This window comes from Dreissena polymorpha, chromosome 11 (genome assembly GCF_020536995.1).
Source record: "Dreissena polymorpha isolate Duluth1 chromosome 11, UMN_Dpol_1.0, whole genome shotgun sequence".
In the NCBI taxonomy this organism is placed as follows: domain Eukaryota; kingdom Metazoa; phylum Mollusca; class Bivalvia; order Myida; family Dreissenidae; genus Dreissena; species Dreissena polymorpha.
Window position 1 is genome coordinate 67933614 of NC_068365.1, and position 23616 is coordinate 67957229.

The 23616-nt window shown below is 37.9% G+C and overlaps 1 protein-coding gene and 1 long non-coding RNA gene across 2 annotated transcripts in view; both read left to right on the plus strand.

Annotated features, from left to right (window-relative positions):
- The window catches only part of LOC127850624 (uncharacterized), a 346937-nt gene that overhangs the window by 322055 nt on the left and 1266 nt on the right, over positions 1 to 23616 (plus strand). The gene's annotated exons all lie outside the window — the stretch shown is intronic.
- LOC127850636 (uncharacterized) lies at positions 12959 to 22577 on the plus strand. Its single transcript, XR_008035386.1, has 4 exons — positions 12959 to 14805; positions 16766 to 16816; positions 17427 to 17526; positions 21581 to 22577. It is a non-coding gene; the product is annotated as an uncharacterized LOC127850636 (long non-coding RNA).

Below are 23616 nucleotides of genomic sequence, written 5' to 3' on the forward strand. Positions count from 1 at the left end.
CGAGCTGGCTCGGCATTCCAGCTCGACATACAGTTCGACATTCGGATATAGTGTTATACAATAATTTTCGAATGTCGAGCTGCCTCGGCATTCCAGCTCGACATTCAGTTCGGCATTCGCATATAGTGTTGTATGCTTATTTTCGAATGTCGAGCTGGCTCGGCATTCCAGCTCGACATTCAGTTCGGCATTCGCATATAGTGTTGTATGCTTATTTTCGAATGTCGAGCTGGCTCGGCATTCCAGCTCGACATTCAGTTCGGCATTCGCATACAGTGTTGTATGCTTATTTTTGAATGTCGAGCTGGCTCGGCATTCCAGCTCGACATTCAGTTCGGCATTCGCATACAGTGTTGTATGCTTATTTTCGAATGTCGAGCTGGCTCGGCATTCCAGCTCGACATTCAGTTCGACATTCGGATATAGTGTTGTATGCTTATTTTCGAATGTCGAGCTGGCTCGGCATTCCAGCTCGACATTCAGTTCGGCATTCGCATACAGTGTTGTACAATTTTTTTTTAATGTCGAGCTGGCTCGGCATTCCAGCTCGACATTCAGTTCGACATTCGGATATAGTATTGTACAAATTTTTTTAATGTCGAGCTGGCTCGGCATTCCAGCTCGACATTCAGTTCGGCATTCGCAAATAGTGTTGTATGCTTATTTTCGAATGTCGAGCTGGCTCGGCATTCCAGCTCGACATTCAGTTCGGCATTCGCATATAGTGTTGTATGCTTATTTTCGAATGTCGAGCTGGCTCGGCATTCCAGCTCGACATTCAGTTCGACATTCGTATATAGTGTTGTACATTTTTTTAAATGTCGAGCTGGCTCGACATTCCAGCTCGACATTCAGTTCGACATTCGGATATAGTGCTGTACAATAATTTTTGAATGACGAGCTGGCTCGGCATTCCAGCTCGACATTCAGTTCGGCATTCGCATTAAGTGTTGTATGCTTATTTTCGAATGTCGAGCTGGCTCGGCATTCCAGCTCAACATTCAGTTCAGCATTCGCATATAGTGTTGTATGCTTATTTTCGAATGTCGAGCTGGCTCGGCATTCCAGCTCGACATTCAGTTCGGCATTCGCATATAGTGTTGTATGCTTATTTTCGAATGTCGAGCTGGCTCGGCATTCCAGCTCGACATTCATTTCGGCATTCGCATACAGTGTTGTATGCTTATTTTCGAATGTCGAGCTGGCTCGGCATTCCAGCTCGACATTCAGTTCGGCATTCGCAAACAGTGTTGTATGCATATTTTCGAATGTCGAGCTGGCTCGGCATTCCAGCTCGACATTCAGTTCGACATTCGGAGATAGTGTTGTACAATAATTTTTGAATGACGAGCTGGCTCGGCATTCCAGCTCGACATTCAGTTCGACATTCGGAGAAAGATATGTACAATAATTTTTGAATGACAAGCTGGCTCGGCATTCCAGCTCGACATTCAGTTCGACATTCGGATATAGTGTTGTACATTTTTTTTGAATGTCGAGCTAGCTCGGCATTCCAGCTCGACATTCAGTTCGACATTCGGATATAGTGTTGTACACTAATTTTTGAATGACGAGCTGGCTCGGCATTCAAGCTCGACATTCAGTTCGGCATTCGCATATAGTGTTGTATGCTTATTTTCGAATGTCGAGCTGGCTCGGCATTCCAGCTCGACATTCAGTTCGGCATTCGCATACAGTGTTGTATGCTTATTTTTGAATGTCGAGCTGGCTCGGCATTCCAGCTCGACATTCAGTTCGGCATTCGCATATAGTGTTGTATGCTTATTTTCGAATGTCGAGCTGGCTCGGCATTCCAGCTCGACATTCAGTTCGGCATTCGCATACAGTGTTGTATGCTTATTTTCGAATGTCGAGCTGGCTCGGCATTCCAGCTCGACATTCAGTTCGACATTTGGATATAGTGTTGTACTTTTATTTTAATGTCGAGCTGGTTCGGCATTCCAGCTCGACATTCAGTTCGACATTCGCATATAGTGTTGTACAATAATTTTTGAATGACGAGCTGGCTCGGCATTCCAGCTCGACATTCAGTTCGACATTCGGATATAGTGTTATACAATAATTTTCGAATGTCGAGCTGCCTCGGCATTCCAGCTCGACATTCAGTTCGGCAATCGCATATAGTGTTGTATGCTTATTTTCGAATGTCGAGCTGGCTCGGCATTCCAGCTCGACATTCAGTTCGGCATTCGCATATAGTGTTGTATGCTTATTTTCGAATGTCGAGCTGGCTCGGCATTCCAGCTCGACATTCAGTTCGGCATTCGCATACAGTGTTGTATGCTTATTTTCGAATGTCGAGCTGGCTCGGCATTCCAGCTCGACATTCAGTTCGACATTTGGATATAGTGTTGTACTTTTTTTTTGAATATCGAGCTGGTTCGGCATTCCAGCTCGACATTCAGTTCGACATTCGCATATAGTGTTGTACAATAATTTTTGAATGACGAGCTGGCTCGGCATTCCAGCTCGACATTCAGTTCGACATTCGGATATAGTGTTATACAATAATTTTCGAATGTCGAGCTGCCTCGGCATTCCAGCTCGACATTCAGTTCGGCAATCGCATATAGTGTTGTATGCTTATTTTTGAATGTCGAGCTGGCTCGGCATTCCAGCTCGACATTCAGTTCGACATTCGGATATAGTATTGTACAATTTTTTTTAATGTCGAGCTGGCTCGGCATTCCAGCTCGACATTCAGTTCGGCATTCGCAAATAGTGTTGTATGCTTATTTTCGAATGTCGAGCTGGCTCGGCATTCCAGCTCGACATTCAGTTCGGCATTCGCATATAGTGTTGTATGCTTATTTTAGAATGTCGAGCTGGCTCGGCATTCCAGCTCGACATTCAGTTCGACATTCGTATATAGTGTTGTACATTTTTTTAAATGTCGAGCTGGCTCGACATTCCAGCTCGACATTCAGTTCGACATTCGGATATAGTGCTGTACAATAATTTTTGAATGACGAGCTGGCTCGGCATTCCAGCTCGACATTCAGTTCGGCATTCGCATTAAGTGTTGTATGCTTATTTTCGAATGTCGAGCTGGCTCGGCATTCCAGCTCGACATTCAGTTCAGCATTCGCATATAGTGTTGTATGCTTATTTTTGAATGACGAGCTGGCTCGGCATTCCAGCTCGACATTCAGTTCGACATTCGGAGAAAGATATGTACAATAATTGTTGAATGACAAGCTGGCTCGGCATTCCAGCTCGACATTCAGTTCGACATTCGGATATAGTGTTGTACATTTTTTTTGAATATCGAGCTAGCTCGGCATTCCAGCTCGACATTCAGTTCGACATTCGGATATAGTGTTGTACACTAATTTTTGAATGACGAGCTGGCTCGGCATTCAAGCTCGACATTCAGTTCGGCATTCGCATATAGTGTTGTATGCTTATTTTCGAATGTCGAGCTGGCTCGGCATTCCAGCTCGACATTCAGTTCGGCATTCGCATACAGTGTTGTATGCTTATTTTTGAATGTCGAGTTGGCTCGGCATTCCAGCTCGACATTCAGTTCGGCATTCGCATATAGTGTTGTATGCTTATTTTCGAATGTCGAGCTGGCTCGGCATTCCAGCTCGACATTCATTTCGGCATTCGCATACAGTGTTGTATGCTTATTTTCGAATGTCGAGCTGGCTCGGCATTCCAGCTCGACATTCAGTTCGGCATTCGCATACAGTGTTGTATGCTTATTTTCGAATGTCGAGCTGGCTCGGCATTCCAGCTCGACATTCAGTTCGACATTCGGATATAGTGTTGTACAATTTTTTTTTAATGTCGAGCTGGCTCGGCATTCCAGCTTGACATTCAGTTCGGCATTCGGAGATAGTGTTGTACAATAATTTTTGAATGACGAGCTGGCTCGGCATTCCAGCTCGACATTCAGTTCGGCATTCGCATATAGTGTTGTATGCTTATTTTCGAATGACGAGCTGGCTCGGCATTCCAGCTCGACATTCATTTCGGCATTCGCATACAGTGTTGTATGCTTATTTTCGAATGTCGAGCTGGCTCGGCATTCCAGCTCGACATTCAGTTCGGCATTCGCAAATAGTGTTGTATGCATATTTTCGAATGTCGAGCTGGCTCGGCATTCCAGCTCGACATTCAGTTCGACATTCGGATATAGTGTTGTACAATTTTTTTTTAATGTCGAGCTGGCTCGGCATTCCAGCTTGACATTCAGTTCGGCATTCGGAGATAGTGTTGTACAATAATTTTTGAATGACGAGCTGGCTCGGCATTCCAGCTCGACATTCAGTTCGGCATTCGCATATAGTGTTGTACAATAATTTTTGAATGACGAGCTGGCTCGGCATTCCAGCTCGACATTCAGTTCGACATTCGGAGATAGTGTTGTACAATGTTTTTTTAATGTCGAGCTGGCTCGGCATTCCAGCTCGACATTCAGTTCGGCATTCGCATATAGTGTTGTATGCTTATTTTCGAATGTCGAGCTGGCTCGGCATTCCAGCTCGACATTCAGTTCGGCATTCGCATATAGTGTTGTATGCTTATTTTTGAATGTCGAGCTGGCTCGGCATTCCAGCTCGACATTCAGTTCGACATTCGGAGATAATGTTGTACAATAATTTTTGAATGACGAGCTGGCTCGGCATTCCAGCTCGACATTCAGTTCGACATTCGGAGATAGTGTTGTACAATAATTTTGAATGACGAGCTGGCTCGGCATTCCAGCTCGACATTCAGTTCGACATTCGGATATAGTGTTGTATGCTTATTTTCGAATGTCGAGCTGGCTTTGCATTCCAGCTCGACATTCAGTTCGGCATTCGCATATAGTGTTGTACAATAATTTTTGAATGACGAGCTGGCTCGGCATTCCAGCTCGACATTCAGTTCGACATTCGGAGAAAGTTATGTACAATAATTTTTGAATGACGAGCTGGCTCGGCATTCCAGCTCGACATTCAGTTCGACATTCGGATATAGTGTTGTATGCTTATTTCCGAATGTCGAGCTGGCTCGGCATTCCAGCTCGACATTCAGTTCGACATTCGCATATAGTGTTGTACAATAATTTTTGAATGACGAGCTGGCTCGGCATTCCAGCTCGACATTCAATTCGGCATTCGCATATAGTGTTGTGCAATTTTTTTGAATGACGAGCTGGCTCGGCATTCCAGCTCGACATTCAGTTTGACATTCGGATATAGTGTTGTACAATAATTTTTTAATGACGAGCTGGCTCGGCATTCCAGCTCGACATTCAGTTCGGCATTCGCAAATAGTGTTGTATGCTTATTTTCGAATGTCGAGCTGGCTCGGCATTCCAGCTCGACATTCAGTTCGACATTCGGAGATAGTGTTGTACAATAATGTTTGAATGACGAGCTGGCTCGGCATTCCAGCTCGACATTCAGTTCGACATTCGGAGATAGTGTTGTACAATAATTTTGAATGACGAGTTACTGTGCTGTGTGCGAATACGCGACCGATTCAATAGATGTCGCTGGTACATAGTTCCACCGGTTTCTCCCACATACACGAACCTGCGACAGCGACGACAGTTGACCGCGTTCACAACATTAGATGAATTGCAATCAACATAGTTTCTGACGCTGTACTTCCTGCCGCTGGGATCTGTGAAATATTCCGCCTTCATCATGTACGGGCAAATGGCGCATCTCTGCGCCCCACAGGGCCCGCTCATATTGGGCTTTCGGAAGAACATCCTATTGTGTTTTTTGTGCACTAGGATGTCTTGCAGGTTGCAATCCCTTCTGAAGGCTACTAATGTGGGCTCAGAGAACACTTCCTTCATTCTATCAGACGTGTGCAGCATGTGTAGGTGTCTACGGATGATACGGCCGATGTTGGGTAGTGCGCGCGAAAACGTTATCACGGGCGGAATCCTTGTATTATGCTCCCAGTTTGTCTTTTCGCGTAAAAGGTCCTCTCTCTTTTTATTGTTGACCTTTATCAATTCGGTCTCCACAAACGCCCCGTCATGTCCACGGTTCACGAGCTTTGTTTTCACCGCCTGCCTGTGCTTCCGGTAGGCAACATCCTCTGAACAGATTCTTTTCGCACGCACACCCAGACAATATGGTATTGCTTTTTTGTAGACTCCGGGTGCGAAGAATCCCTGTGTAGGTACAGGTGTTTATCGGTAGGCTTAGTATATAGGTCGGTTTGAAGGCGTTCCGTATTGATGTCACCGTGTCCAGGAACTCTAGTTTTTCTGAAGAATAGCGGAGCTCGAGTTTAATGCGAGGGTTGATTTCATTTCCTTTTGTCTGGAAAGTTTTAAGTGCCTCGAAACCATGCGTCCATAAGCCCCACACATAATCCACAAACCGGAAGTATGCGAGTGGTTGCTTTTCTGACCGCCGGAACAGTTCCTTTTCCCAAACACCCATGTAGGTTGATGCATAGTTCAGCCCGAGGCGTGAGCCAATTGCCGTCCCTTCAGTCTGTATAAAGTGTTCGTCGTTGAATGAGAAGGTGTTGTTCTCCAACACAGTGTACATCATCACGATGACGTCCTCTGTAGGAATTTCCGGGTCCGTTCGCCTGTTTAAAGCCTCTATAGCAGCAGCACGGGCCTCATCTCTCGGGACACTTGGATACAAGGCCTTCACATCTAAACAGAATATTAGCGTTACTTCCGGAATAGGTTGTTTTAATTTTTGTATTTTGTTTAAGAAGTCCATAGTGTCTCTTTCAAACGACGGAAGTGACGTCACATGGCTTCGCAACTGGTCCTCAACAATTTCCGCCATTTTTTCTGTCGGGTGGCTTCTTCCATTCACAATGGTGCGTTACGGCATTTCTGGCTTATGTAACTTCGGGTTCCCTTGAAGCTTACCGGGAGTGCCATCGTTCCCTGTCATGTATTGTCGGAGATCACTGTCTATGGAACATCTTTTGAACAGGTTGTCTACCATCTTTTTTACCTTATTTTGCACTGATTTTGTTTTGTCGTCGGTAACTTCGGCATATGTGTCGCTATCGGAAATTTCACCTTTTAATTTTTTTATGTAATCTGTGCTATCCATTACGACTATACTAGAACCTTTATCAGCAGGCCGAATGACAATTTCATCGTCGTTAAGAAGTTCTTTCAGAGCGTATTCTTCAGATTTACACATACTGAGCTTAAACTTTCTTTTGAGACCCTTGATGATGTCATCCTTTACAGCCTTGATATACGCATCCAACCATTTATCGCGGCCTGCTTTTGGACGGCGTCTTCTTCCTGTACAGTTTCTCTTGATTAGGATGTCCGTCTTTCTCTTCCGAGTAGAAATATTCCCTGAGACGCATGCGACGTTCCCATGCAGTGAGGTCCGTCAACAACTTGCTTTTGTCAACAACTCTTCTTGTTGGAACAAATTTCAATCCCTTAGATAGAACTCTTATTTGTGAGGCGGGTAGTTGCTTTTTAGACAGGTTAGTCACTACATCCCGTTGGACCGACGGTCCCTCAATGACGATAACACAATTTTTAGACGTTGAACCGTTTTCTGTATAGCGGCGTTGCACTTCCGGCTTGTTTAACAACACATGCATGTTTTTTGTAGGCATGGAAAGTCTTTCTGAATCAATAGATCCCACTTCCGGCTCCCCTGCACCGACATGGACGCTTTCTGCAATCATTAAACCTTTTCCGGTGTGGTTACACTGCACTTCCGGTTTGTCAGTAGCGACATTCTTATCTTCAAGTATTAAACTGTTTTGAGAATATGTGTTGTCTTTTTTAAGGACGCACAATTTCTTTATCTTTGATCTTAAAAGTTCAATTTGTGTTTCAAGTGAAAATTGTTCCAGTTCTTTCTGTAGCTTTTCGAATTTATGATTAGTAATTGAGGAAGACATCTTATTTGAATATTCCTTTTTCAAGAGTTGATAACCTCACGCAAAACCCGGTCACAAACAGCAATACCCTCCGACATTAAGTGGAGTGATGTTTTATGCAGGACTTTAGCAACGCGACCATTTTCCTCTTCATTTGTGAAGATCCATCTTTCACTTCAATGTAAATCCCTTTGGAACTATCTCACCATTGACGCATTCTTTAAAAACTTTCTATGACTCTCATACCGGCATATCTTCTCAGTCAGTTTCTTCAGTCGCGCAAAAGCAACGTTATCCGTTATTTGAGTTGTCATCATGAAAATGTTATATAACAAAGTCTCTATTAGCCTTGTATTATTTAAACAAAAACGCTGTATTTATTTTTGCCGAAGATTTCAACTTCACGGTCTTCATCAGCGGCCATTTTTTATTTTCAGATGTTTTATTATGAACGGAAATGACGTCGTGCGACAGATTCGCACACAGCACAGTGACTCGGTAGTTGAACATTTCTACACAGACTGACATTCCATGGATGATTGCCAAATAATGGGACTCAAAAAACTCAGCAGGTCGGACGAGTACCGCAAAACCATGGAGCAATTGTGGAAGTCAAAACTATGGACATACCGACCATATGGCATCAACGTGCAAGAATAAACGTTAATAAAAGGGCGCGTAAACAACGTTAACGCCGGAAATGCACGACGTCAATTCCGTTCATATAAAACATCTGAAAATAAAAAAAAGGCCGCTGATGAAGACCGTGAGGTCGAAAGCTTCGGCAAAAAATAAATAAATATATATTTAAATTTTTTTTTCTTGTGAATTTTGTTCTGTATAATTTTCATTTTCTCCCCATTTTCGTTTATTTGCTGTTGCTTTTGTTCTATGAGCGAGGCATTCTTTAATCGTTTAAAGCATATAATTTGTTTCATGTTGCTGTCCGTATTATGCAGGTAATTTATTACAGAAACACAGAACAAGCATCAGCATCCGTGCATTAATGTGATGTTGTTGGTTCGCGCCTGAATTCCGTAGTCACTAGGTCATAGTTTATTGACTGTTATTTGATTGTTTCTGAATTCTTAAGATTGGGGCATGTAATCGAAAACAAAATCACGTACATATTCTTCGTACGGAGTTTCAACGAACAAAAAAAAAAGAACAACAATAACATTAAAAAATACAGAAACATGTGTACACCCTTGTGCTTTCGCCTGTAATATATTAAATATATTAACATGTATGCATCAGATTTCCAAACAAAAGGTTACACAAAGTTATGTTTTAATATAATTTCAATTTTTGGAATAAGAGAAGACCGCCTCGGGCGATGTGTATTTTCAGAACAAACATTTAATTTCCAACCATGGAATTGCAGGATCTAAAATTACATATTCAGTTAGGTCTGACCAAACTCGGACATATATTTTGCGATGTAGTGTCAGTTAAGTGCGATAACCGTTCCATTTGACCCTAGTTTAAGAGTCCTAACCAGGATCACCGGTTAAAATTGATTTAGCTGCAATGATACAAAGTAAAAGTTGAATATATGCTTTATGTTGGAGATGAATATATTAGCCAAGATAAAACGAAGATATTTTAAATGAATTTTATTTTAAATCTTTTATATCTCCAATAAGGTATATTGGTGTGTAACGATATACTTTTTCGCGATATATCAATTATTCAGGGAAGAACATTGCGCAAACAAACACGAGGGCGTTTAAAAACAAGCAACGACAACCAACGCTTACACATCGATTATTTCGATTCTTACACGATTTCATTAATAATTTATCCGCGATTTAAAAGTTATAACTGAGAATGAAACCGAACGTCCTCCACTTTACCGCGAAAACATGACGTCACCACAACAATGAAAATCAAATAACGTTGTCGTCATTCATAAACAGTGCGCGGAATATCAAATTGACGTCATACTCACAACCGTTGGTATGTCGGGGTTATAATCCACAGTAAGCTCCCTTCATTTAATCTGTTTGCCGTTATGATATATTTGCCGTGATATAATCATACCGAACAACGTATGGTATTAAGAACGAAGAATTCTTAATCACGTTTGTGTATGGCTAGTTCCTACTGCGTATATGGTAGAATTTTATACCTGGTTTCATGACTGTTTGTTGTGCCTATGAGGAGACAATGGAATGCGGGAATAAATATAAATCGTAAAACAAAACAATACCGTACAAAACGTTTTATTTTGGACTGCAACGCTAATTCAGGTTTTCATTCACCGACATGATATTGACGGAAGGGCATATATTGTCAGCCTCTGTATATAAGTTTTTTGTGTGGGTGGGGTTTTACATTTCGTGTTACATAATAGTTTGGCGTGCTTTTGTATGGGCTCACAAGTAACAACTGTATGCGATTTGTAAATAAGAATTTACAGTCAGGGTGGGTTTTGTCTTCCTTATACAATTAGGGTGGTAAGCGTATTTCACATTACTTGTGTGCCCGGATGCCGATTATATTTATTGTTGGCTTGTTTTGTTTTTAACTTTAGTAAGTGATCATTCTGCGATATGATCATTTTGTATAAATACAGAATCTTGCACGAGTTGTCATATCATACAATATTTTATTAAACGAGTTCAGGAATTTTGTGAATAAGCGAGCCTTTTGCGAGCTTACTAACAAATTTCCTGGACGAGTTTAATAAAATATGGTATGAAATGACAACGCGTGTCAGATCGTTTTATCACATGCTTTTGAATAAGCAAATTAAATAAATATATACGACAACATACGGATAAATCCCGAATGTTGTTTACATTTCGTGACGTCATTTGACGTTGCAACGTCATTTCAGCAAAACAACGAAATGGTCAATCGAACGAAAACTAGCCAATGAAAACGCTTAAAAAGTATATTACACATGTGTACGATACAAATATTCGTAATTGTTATATTACATGGGAAACAGGGTATGGCATGTGATAATACATGATTTTAAACTGTTAAATACAATATATAAAATACTTTAAACAGCATTATCACATATAATAAAATGCGTGACAAATTGACATTGCTCCCCGCCGTAAGAAATATAAAACATTATTAGCTTACATTTATTGCTATGTACACTGTTTTCAATTGAAACCGTATGTTAAAAAAAATCAGTGTTCGAAGATTTTGCCAATTTTTATTTATACATTGTGCAGGGTCGGTGAACTGTCTCGGCTTCGAACTGACGTATCGGTGGGTGTATGGTGTCGGGCTGGCGGGTAGGGGGTGTGTCTTGAAAGGTACAATTGTGTTACCAGTATTTGAAATGTTGACGCCTGTTTTTACCATGTGACACTGTAGAGGTATACGGTTTACGCATATACTAAACGCACAAAGCATTAAACTCGTCGTTCGTTGTTGCCGTTTAAAATTTTCACCCGTTTTAATAATTTAACACAAGATCGATACTACACGATTTTACTGTTTAATAATTACTATAATTTACAACTGTCTGACAACTTGTCAATATAAAAATATCAAATTAAAACCAATTTATTGAACTCGTATACAGTGTCTGATTTTGCTTCTTTAATCATAATGTATGCGCTTTTCTTGTTTATTTATATCGTGTGCGAATCGCAATGCGTCAAACAACTATTGTAGACATACCGTGACGTCACTAAGTGATAAATGAGCCGTTGTGTACAGAATTCCCTAACAAGCGGAAATCCCCGTGAAATTCATATCAACCTACTTTCGATTTCACACGAGACTTAAAATGTTGTCAACATTAATTTGTATAAACAAACACGAGTTATTTAACAGGACAAGAACTACTCGTCATTTTAATCTGAATAATTACACGAAAAATAAAGAATCGATGAATAAGTCGGAACAACCCAAACAATTATGTGTCAATGGAAATCCCCGCAAGTTCAATATCGACTTACTTTCGATTTTAAATGCGTCATTGGAAATCATTGTTCAATTCATATCAACTTACTTTCGATTTCAACGGATGGTCACAACACATAAATTCGAACGAAGAAGTGAGTTATTATTTGTATTACTTCTGGTTTTTATAAAACATGTTTATTAAGGATTGTTTGATCTTTTGCTAAAATATCATTTGTAATATGTGCAGTTACATTTGAAGTATTCGACCGTGTTCAAGCTATAATTGTAAATTGTATTCGTTGTGTTGCATTCGAACATATGAACAGTGCGATAACATTTGAGACTTCTCAACAATTAATAAAACATTCAAATAATTGGTAATGAAATAATGGGTGTTGTGGCAGTTATGAGGATTTCTATTTATAATAATATACATTACTTATGATTTGCCTACAATTTCTACATACACATACTGTTTTGATTTGATTTGCAATAATTCAATATGCCTTTTTGCATTTAGACTGTTAAATAACTTAGCATGTCAATCATTACTTGTCGTGTCAATCATTACTTATTATATCAATCATTACTTATCATGTCAATTATTACGTATCATGTCAATAATTACGTATTATGTCAAGTATTACTCACTATATCAATCATTACTTATCATGTCAATCATTACTCATCATGTCAACCATTACTTATCATGTCAATCATTACTGAGCATGTCAATCATAACGCATCATGTCAATCATTCCTTATCATGTCAATCATTGCTTATCATGTCAATCATTACTTATCATTTCAATCATTACTTATCATGTCAATCATTACTTATCATGTCCTTCATTACTTATCATGTGAATTCTACTCAGATTTTGGATTCAAACTGATTGATAAATGATCATGTCAATCATTACTTATCATGTCAATCATTACTTATCATGTCAATCATTACTTATCATGTAAATTCTACTCATATTTTGGATTCAAACTGATTGATAACTTATCATGTCAATCATTACTTATCATGTAAATACTACTCTGTTTTTGGCATTCAAATTGATATGTATCTTCTTCTCATCAATTGTTGCGTTTGTTTTTCAAGGTTTTTTATCAGCCCGAAATCCGGGCTTATAACTGGTGGCGTGTTTAATGATGTCATAACGTCATAACGTGTAGAATCAACTCGATACCTAACGCATCATTGGTAAATTATGTATTTTATGCAATTGAAAATGCTACTTTTATTTTAAATCTATGCGAAGACTTTACTTTTTAGTCACATAATTGAGCGTTACTTTTTAAAATAAATTGTATCATTTTGACATCTTAAATGTATTTCCCGCTATGTCATCATCAATAACAATATAAAAATCTATAAGGCACTGCACCATTTTTAGAATTAAAAAACGAAACCAAAAGTAAACCAAAAGTTTACATTTAATAAACAACTACATCTACAACGGCATTGCTACGCATCCCAAATAGTTTGTCCTAAATAAGTGCTCATCAATTGTTGCATTACCTTTTTACATCATACATTAAAATTAAGGTGTCTTAGTGATTTTTTGTGGACATCTTATCGATTTATTGACTAAAACCACTTGTCCTGTATGCAAATATTTTAAGTTACTCTTACCAGTGTTTTTTCCAACCAGTGAGCATGAATGATGGCTAAAAATAGCAATACCAATCAACTGGTCTATTAGTTACTTGTCTTTAGCTTACCTGAGCACAACGTTAAGACTTTTTGTGATAGTATTTTTTCATTTGTCCGTGCGTCGCCATAATTTATATTTATGTCACACTAGAGGCAACACTTTTTCACAATCTTAATGAAATCGATCAAACATGTCTTCTAGTAATACAGCGAACGAGTAAGAAAATTAATTGCGTAAGTACAAAAACTATGTCATTTGTTAAACTGAAAGAAACCCCTCGTGAACACTTTGCATGCCACATTTTTTTTGTCAGAACATTTGTCCAAATTATATACCGATCAAGTTCTAAAATTGTTCAGGTCCGTTGAAAAGTTGGCGGGGCAATTTTTATCAAATAGTGAAACCTTCTGACCGCTCTAGATGTTACATTTATAACTCAATTTAAAAGAGATAATATCCCATAACAATCGTCACAATGATATCAGGGCCGATTTCAAAACGTGTTCTGGTCCGTTGAAAACCGTGGCTGCCAGGAGGTGGGGCAGTTTTTCTTAAATTGCTATAGGGAAACATTGTGAACATTTTAGGGGTCACATTTATTGCGCAGATGACAAATGTCGAAATAAATATATCGACCAAATTTATAAACTGGGTTTTATGGGGTAAACACTAATTGAATAGTTCAAATTATTAAAAGTTTGTTAACACCAGATGCCATATTTATTGAACACCGTAAACAAATTGGTGAGATAATTAAATGTTTCCCTAATATGTCTCCGGCGAGTTTGAAATGTTTTACGTGAGTATTTTAAAAACCATATTTATTTATATATTTATCAAACATAAGCCGCCATAAAAATATGGGAAAAATCTAGACGCCAAATTGTTTGTCAAATCATCATACCGAGTTTTAAAATGCAAAAACAGTTCAGTATATTCAGGTCGCAGGTGAGTAACTGTGTTGTCCCTTAGCTTGATTATTAGTTGTATGTAACCTGACCGATTTTTACAACGCTATAATTTTTACAAGAAATCGTTTGGTCACGTTTTTCTTAAATTAAAAAAAACCCTTTGCAAGCTTCATTGTCCAGGTCAACACATAGAAAGAGCATATTTTGCTACATTTTTATGTATTTGATTAGTATACAAACTATTTTTATTAGACTGTTCAGCGATTTTCTTACTATTTTGCTGATAAGATTTTTTGTTCGTTCGTACTCTTACGATTCGTTCCATTTGTTCAATGTAAACTCTCCGCTTGAATATTATGTAACTCGTCATATGTGTAATACACGATAGGATCCAGTTCCTTTTTTATTTACCAATGGTTTGTATCATTTTACAGCCATCTACAACGCCATGCATACCTCGATATCTAGTCAAATCTAATTGGTTTCACCGTTGTGTAAGTAAATTAGTTAAAATTTAAATGTAGTTATTGCATCATTGATGTGATATGCTGTTATTTGGTTGTAATTATTTGAATAACTCAACTGATGGACAGTAAAATCTTATGTACATCTATGCAATACTTGTATAATGCTAAAGGCCTAAGATTACATTTTTAATAGCTGTGTAACGCTGTTATTTTACGGATTATTTTGTCATGCATTTTGTAAGTTTTTTGTATTGTGTAATTTCAGTTTTACGGGTTTGATCCGTTATCTTGCTGTCAAATTAAATCCGGCTGAATGATCCGTTGTCTTCTGTTCAATTAAAATCCGGCCTAATAATTGGGGCAGTAAAGTAACCTTGAACGTTTGACCCACTTGTTTCTAATATAAGATCTAAAAATAAAGGCCAGGATATAACAATTATGCTGCAATAAAGCATATTTTTTATCATATACAATGCAAAAGCTTCTATAATTATGACCATTCATGTGTGTGTCGATAAGTCAGGAATGTTCTTTATTTAATCGCAAATTCAATGTACATGGTAGATATTGTAAACAATGAACTAACCACGACGGGTTCAGCAACAGTACTAACACAATATGATGGCTAAGATATTGATCACGAACACCGCTTCCGCTTCAACAGTGTTGCCACTTATCTGAGATGGAATGTTGTTTAACCTTTGTTAAAATCGGCGCGCATTTATCAGCTGACGTTCAATTATGCAGTATCTTAAATATCTTTAAGCAAACGGAATAAAATGTATTAAATATGTATTGTTTCCGAACAAATCAACGCATTAGTGTTAGTTAAAGGGACTATGGCAGGGAAAACTGGGTTTCCAAATTATACATTTTTATATAAATTAACTTTAATAAAACATAACTTATAAAGTTAAACAATGATTATTTGTCAGAAACAAGTTGGTAATTAATCAGACAATACAAAAAGTTAGTATCACACACAAACATGCCTAAGCTGCAATTCAAAATATGACAGTTGACACCACTTTAACAAACTGCGCTATCATGCTTGGTTATTGACCATGTCACACTTATGTAGATATTGAATAACAGCACGATGTAAACATGTTAACACAAAATGGGTCAAACAAACAAGCCGCATATTATCATTTGATTTCTACCTTAGAATGGAAAAAACTGTGTGTTATATATAGCGAGTTGTATAAGTTTATTTCGTACTTTCACCCAAAACAGTTTTTTTTTCAAAGAATTTGTTACTTGGGTACACTTTTAAATGGCATAGCCCCTTGAAAGCAGAATACGGAATAAATAATGTTTCCCTAAGGTGGCAATATACAGTGTTTAAGTCTCGGCCAATCTCGTTCACAAGCAGGAGTGAAGCAATTGCTGAAAACTGGTCACCTTGCAAATAAGAAAATAAACCTAGCACATTTCCAGAATGGTTGAGGTTGTGCCTTCTGAAAAATCAAGAACATTAAATCAAATGAGTTGAGGAAAAATGATTTAGTATTAATTAATTCAAACAATATCATCAAAATTATGTGTGTTTCCCAGCCTTTTTAAGCCTGTTTCTAATATAAACTTCCACTTTCCGTCAGACGCAAGGTGCCTGAAAACAATGTTTTTTACATAGGTAACTTACCAAGTACTAAACAGCTATGGAGAAAATTGGGGGTCAAAGGGTTGGATTTTGTGTAATAGTTAAATGTCCATAGCCAAATTTTCAACAGAAATACTGTCCGGAGCCAGCATTACACCTGTTTTCGAATTGCTTTAATTCTACTTCCTGTATTCAGCTTTAGGTTAAAATATACTAAAATATTTTGGAGTGCAATGCTATACTCTCTTAAAACATGAACATCATTTATAAGAAGACACAATTCTCTGTAGGGGCACTTGCCATGGCTTTATTTTAGAATGTTTCTTTGTGCATGTGGTAGGGAAAACATTGATGTTAAACAGAAATTCACTCTTTTGCTTGAAGGTTGGAGACTACATGAGACTTTGACAGATGGCAGGAAACCCTTCTCAACTGGTACGAATGCGGTAAATAGATGGCCATAAAACAGTGACCGCTGATTCGCGTCGAGTTCTTTCTTGCATAACGTATGACCCCCCTTTTTTATTGTTTATATCATTGCGGCTTTGAATGCTCTTTAAGAAAAGGTATGGTTATGGGGATGTCTATGCGCAAAAGTTTGACTTTATTTTTTGTTAAAGTTATTGCTTTCACATTGAATTTGTGTAGGAAATCTTTTAGTATATTGTGACCTTTAGTTACAATACCAATGTTTTGGTAATTTACAAACATCAAAGAAAAATCACCACGACTCAAGCCTGACATTCATTATTATTATGACACTCAAACAGTGCTTACTTAAGCAATGTTCTCTTAATTTACAAATTTGACCGGGGCCAACTCGAATTGGTTGCTACAAAGTGTGATGTGCAGCCTTATGCACGTGCAAAATGAGAAATGTTCCGTGATGCGATTTATTGCGAGCTTTGAAGTTAAATAGATATATTACTCTGAGTTAGATTGTTTCTTATTTGATTGGGGTATGTTCCTAATATTTTAACATTTGAAGCATCGTACTAGTATCGCAGATCGGATGTTAATAATGATTAATTCTTGATTCGTTCAGGTTACACGAGTTTGAAGAAGTACAGGTTGCGTTTTGCAAGATGTGGACACTTTCAGTGGATATGGAAGCCGCGCCAAGAGAATAAAGGATGCAGAACAAGGTTTGTGCTTTAAAAGAATCCTATATGTTATGTTAGCATGTTTTTGTAACATTATAACTTACACAATACTTATAGTAGCTTAAATTGTTGCGTTTCGTCACAGAAATTACTTCAAACGAGAAACATAATAAACTGCGTTTTAAAATTAATGTTAATACATTTACGAAAAGCTAGCTCAGTGATAATTAAAGTTAAGAACAGAAAGTATAATATGTTATATGAAAGATCATGCCCGGCTTAGCTCTGCCGTGTTTGTCTAAATATAAGGTCATTTGGAAATGCTGTGATTGTATTGAGTCACTGAAACATAGATAGCATAAACTGATTATGTTATACGATACATTTCAGAAAATTGTTTTAGCGTTACATGTTAATGATTGCCGTAAAAACCAATGGTTCACATTTCATATTTTGTTAAATAACCACTACATCCTTCTCAGTGGAGCATCAACAAATATACTTGCCACAATAAACCACGCTCGAGTGTCATTTGTTCCAAAGAAAACGAAATATGTATATAATATATACCTTACTATATATAGTAACAAATTTGTACAGTTTGTCATACCCTCATCACCGTTGCAGGGTCATTATAAATATTGGGCCCTAGGGTCGATTATTTATAATCGGCCCTCAGAATATGTGCGTGTGACGTTAAACTGGAAAAAAAAGGCGTCCACATTCAGCCTTAGCCACAAATCAATGAAATAATCAATCATTATTTTATTATTAAATGACAGGTAGCACACAATTAGGATAATACAAATATCGATTAAAACTAAAGCTGTGCTTCACACTAGATTGATGCCTTTATTTAAGCTTTAACAGGATTCACAAACAGCAAAATTTTAAAAATAAAAGACACAATAATCTCTATGACAACTGTAATCCGATGCTCATAATAATTAAATGACAACGATGTGCAATCCGTTTTTTTATTCTATCCGTTTATCTATATTTATTTTGAATCATGTTTTTGTAAAGGGATCTTTTCACGTTTTTGTAAATTGACAAAATTAAAAAAAGTTGTTTCAGATTCGCACATTTTCGTTTTAGTTATGATATGTGTAAGGAAACAGTATTACCAGGGTTCGACACTAAGGCACGTCCGACAGACATTGTCTAGTAAGATCGGTGGTCGGGCTAGTAAAACTGTGGGCTAGCTTGTCCGACTGGTCGTACATACAAAATCTATACTGATTCATATAACTATAACTAACCGAAAACCTTTTTCCCTTAACGTGTAAAATAATTATTGTATCCATTATTTACATCAGAACAAAACTAGCGTATATAAATAAACGCGGAGCATTCACATGATTCATCGCTATTTTTAGACGCGAAGGAGAGCTTCCCGCAGAAATGGCTTGTTTCCATTGGTAAAGTTTTCATGAATATTAACAATTTGCATGCTGGGAAATTTGTAGTCTGCTAAAATGTTGTCTGCTGAATTTCTAAAATTAGCATTTTCTTCAATTTTTTTCAAAGAATACTATCAGAATAGCAAACAGTTTGGATCCAGATGAGACGCCACGTTCTGTGGCGTCTCATCTGGATCCAAACTGTTTGCAAAGACCTTCAAAATTCGGTTCCAGCACTGAAATAGTTAATGATTTTCTGCAGTGTCGTAGAACTTTACATCATGTTTTTACGACTTCTATCGAAAACCAGTATCGTCAATGTAAACATTTTGGCGAAGCAGACGAGAGAATGTAATTTAAAGAGTGACTTTGTTCAAAATTGGATATTCTTCCGACAAATAAGTTAATAAAGAAGAATCCAATGGTAAAACTGACACAGATTATGATGGAAAAGGGCATTGGAGCTGTGGTAGCATGGAGCACAGTGGTCAAGGAGGCCAGAATTTGATAACGTTTAATAAATGTCACCTGCTGTACAGACATCATTTGTTTAACTGGTGATAAACAGTGAAATTACAACAAACAATTTATGTTGTTAATTAGTTTTATTTTATTTTTTACTCTGTGCATCAAAATAACTTTCTTGTGTTCACTAATCATTTTCTGATAAAACCTGATTAAACAGTTACACGACACAATTCTGTTTATTTGCTATGTCATTTATGGTCTATTAGACATCAGATTCGGGCTAGTACATTTTAAGAGGAGCTGGTCCGATGGTCTGGCTGTAAAAAAGTTAATGTCGAACCCTGATTACTGAACATTTACCATGGTCTAATATAGCCATTATAATGCATCTTTTGACGATTTTAAAACCTAAAAATTATAAAGCGTTGCAACGCGAAACGATTGAATAATTTGCAGAGTTCTGTTATTGACGTTAAATTTTGTGAAACTACGAAGATTGCGTATATAAGGTATACAATACACTACTATGTATACTCGGATGAATAGCCAAGAGGGCTAAAGCGTTTGTACTTCAGGACCTCGGCAGAACTCCAGGGGTCACTGGTTCAAAACCTGCTCCAGGCAATGTTTTTTTCCTTTTTATGTCCCCCACTATAGTAGTGGGGGACATATTGTTTTTGCCCTGTCTGTCTGTTGGTCTGTCTGTTGGTCTGTTTGCGCCAACTTTGACATTTTGCAATAACTTTTGTTATATTGAAGATATCAACTTCATATTTGGCATGCATGTGTATCTCATGAAGCTGCACATTTTGAGTGGTGAAAGTTCAAGGTCAAGGTCATCCTTCAAGGTCAGAGGTCAAATATATGTGGCCAAAATCGCTCATTTTATGAATACTTTTGCAATATTTAAGATAGCAACTTGATATTTGTCATGCATGTGTATCTCATGGAGCTGCACATTTTGAGTGGTGAAAGGTCAAGGTCAAGGTCATTCTTCAAGGTCAGAGGTCAAAAACATGTGGCCCAAATCGCTTATTTTATAAATACTTTTGCAATATTGAAGATAGCAACTTGATATTCGGCATGCATGTGCATCTCATGGAGCTGCACATTTTGAGTGGTGAAAGGTCAAGGTCAAGGTCATCCTTCAAGGTCAGAGGTCAAATATATGATGCCCAAATCACTTATTTTATGAAAACTTTTGCAATATTGAAGATAGCAACTTGATATTTGGCACGCATGTGTATCTCATGGAGCTGCACATTTTGAGTGGTGAAAGGTCAATGTCAAGGTCATCCTTCACAAGGTCAAGGTCATCCTTCAAGGTCAAACATCATATAGGGGGACATTGTGTTTCACAAACACATCTTGTTTAAATTTTATTCTTGAGTTTTTACTGGAGCTTTTACGACCCAATGATTACATTTATCAATATAAAGAATTTAATGAATAACTTCAAAACATGCCAAAATCTGTAAAAGGCCCCTTTAAACGATTGTAGCGAATGCTACCCACTGTCACCAAACACGATTTATAAAATTGAATTACTTGTCAGAGCGATTACAATAATTTTATCAAGGCTTCCAATTGTGCACGACAAATGCACAATCCGAAATACGTTTTTGTTTTCGTTCGATGCTCCAACATATTCTATATAAACCTTCCACGTCCGAATAGCTAAAACTGTTGTTTCGTCACAGAAATTACGTCACAGAAATACGTCATAAATTGCATCATCAATTGAATGAAAATAAAAGTACAAAAAGCTGGTTCTGTAATACGTTTTAGAGAAAAAACAAAACAAAGATAAACCAAACAAAGTTAGGTATATATTATAGACGTTAATACGGGCCGTTATGCTCCCTGCGCGCCGATTATCTCTGCCCGCCCCGGCTCAGCCGTGTATTATCCTCTAAATATTTCCTTTTTATGAATACAAAAGCGAAACACTTGAATACTAAATAATTATGTATTTATTCTACAACATAAGTTATTAATGCATTGTGATTTTCAACAATCTGATTTAAATATATATTTGATATGATTATCCATAAAAGCCAATGACAGGCAGTTCACTTTGATCAAGTAGATCATGTAATTAACTGTTGTGTCCTTTTTTTTAATTGATATTAACTTGCAATTATATTTTCATTCAAATTTCGAATCGTATAAACAGAGTTTCTAATATATAATTTTTGCTAATCATGGTTCATGTTTTTTATTAGGAAAGCGATTTTGGTGTCAGAAGAGCGTCGAACAAAAAGCGTTATCAAAACCTTCAATCAATCATGCAGGTATATCATTAGCATTTGTTTGTAAACTAGTTGTTTGTATTGATAGTTTATACTGAACATAAGGAATACAGAACACGTTCTCAGAGATACTGGCAAACTGACTGAGAGACACACAAATTGTTGACCACACAGAAATGTAAAAATAGACAGACAAGAAAGCCACATATATACATGAGGCGTGCTCTGTGAAAACGGGGCTTAAGGCATGTGCCTCAAATATCGTCCCACAATAGCCAGTCAGTACCGGCCTGTGTATTCCGCACAGTCCTGTGAAGTCCGCACAGGGTAATCAGGGACGACACTTTCCGCATTTCAGTGTTTTTCTCTTTTAAAAGAATACTCTTAAGAAAAAAATCCACTTTCGGCGGAAAGTGTTGTCCCTGATCAGCCTATGATGACTGCATAGGCTAATCTGAAGTTAAGAATACAGACAGGCATCGTTGAAGAAGAAAGTCAGTCTTTCTTTGGACAGGCAGAGCGGAACAGACAGACAGACAGATAGACAGCCTAGACACAAGGAGTGACTGATATACTTTCTGACTGGCTAACTGAAACAACGACTGGCAGGCGTGTGAACCAACGGGTCGGTCTCCGACTCACAATCAGGCAGCATGGGCATCCACATTTACATAATGACACAATTTCGGTTAAAAAAACATTCAAAACACATACATCCTTCATTTGGAAATATATTCTTTCATCAAACGGAGCAAATCACAATTTTAAATAAGACTGCAACCTATTGATTTTGAATCATATCTGATTTATATCTATCAGCGCGCGTATGGATTTATCAGTTCTCGTATACATGTTTGTCGATTTAATATTCTTACATTAAGTACATTTCTTACTTTTCAGTAATTTATATAAAATTAAACAAATAATATACGCAATGTGTATAGAAAATATTGCAAAACTATGCTCAATATATACGTACAAATGATCAAAACTAATTGAAAGTAATATAATATATGCATATTTAGATTCCAGAGAATTTCACAGAATTGTCTATACGCATGATTGACGCACTTGACGACAGTGGAACTGGGAAAAAAACTGTATTGGAGCGGAGGAGAACTTACTTGCGGAGGGAGATCATTGAGAAAATATTAGAGCAACTACAAGGAAAGAACTTTGAGTGTTTTCATTTCGGGAGCCAGTCGGAAGGGACCACAACTCCCGGTCTCCAGTCTGATATTGATTTTCTACAAAGTAACCACAGATTCAATATCATGACCATCTGGGAAGACTGGAGGGCTGGGATGATTAACCTTCTGATGCTCCACGACAACACCACTCCACCTCAACAGTACTTGCTACAAGTCATCCAAGACTACACACCGGAACCAGAGACCAGTCTGACCGATGACTTGTTCGTAAGGAAAGATTCTGGGCAAATACTGTTCAGCGCTGAAAGATGGAAACAGGAAATCGAGTATGTAAATAGAGATCAAGGGGAGGTTACTAAAAATGGGCCTTCTGTGAGTTTTACGCCTAACTGGGATATTGTACATGCATGTCATGTACGCAAACCTCTTCCTGAAATACAGCACTGGATAGACAGATGTAGAGGTAAACAATGGCCACCTGTTCAGCTTCTCGAGGCTGCACGGATAGCTCCGTGTTTCCTGGTACCAGCAGGACATCCAGACAGTGATTACAAGCGAGAAGAATGGCGACTGTCTCCAAACCTCATAGAACGGATGTTGACATTTAGCTTCAATATGACTCAAATAAAATGTTACATTGTTTTAAAACTAATCAAAAAATCATTATTTGCTAACATTGTGGGGGATGCTATTACAAGCTTTCATTGTAAAACTATAATGTTTTTCACCTTAGAAAGAACACATCCTTGTCTGTGGTGCGAACACAACCTTATGTTTGTACTTTTGCTCTGTTTACACGTATTAAGGCGATGTCTGAGATTGGGAAGGCTTCCGCATTATATCATAGAAGGTGTGAAC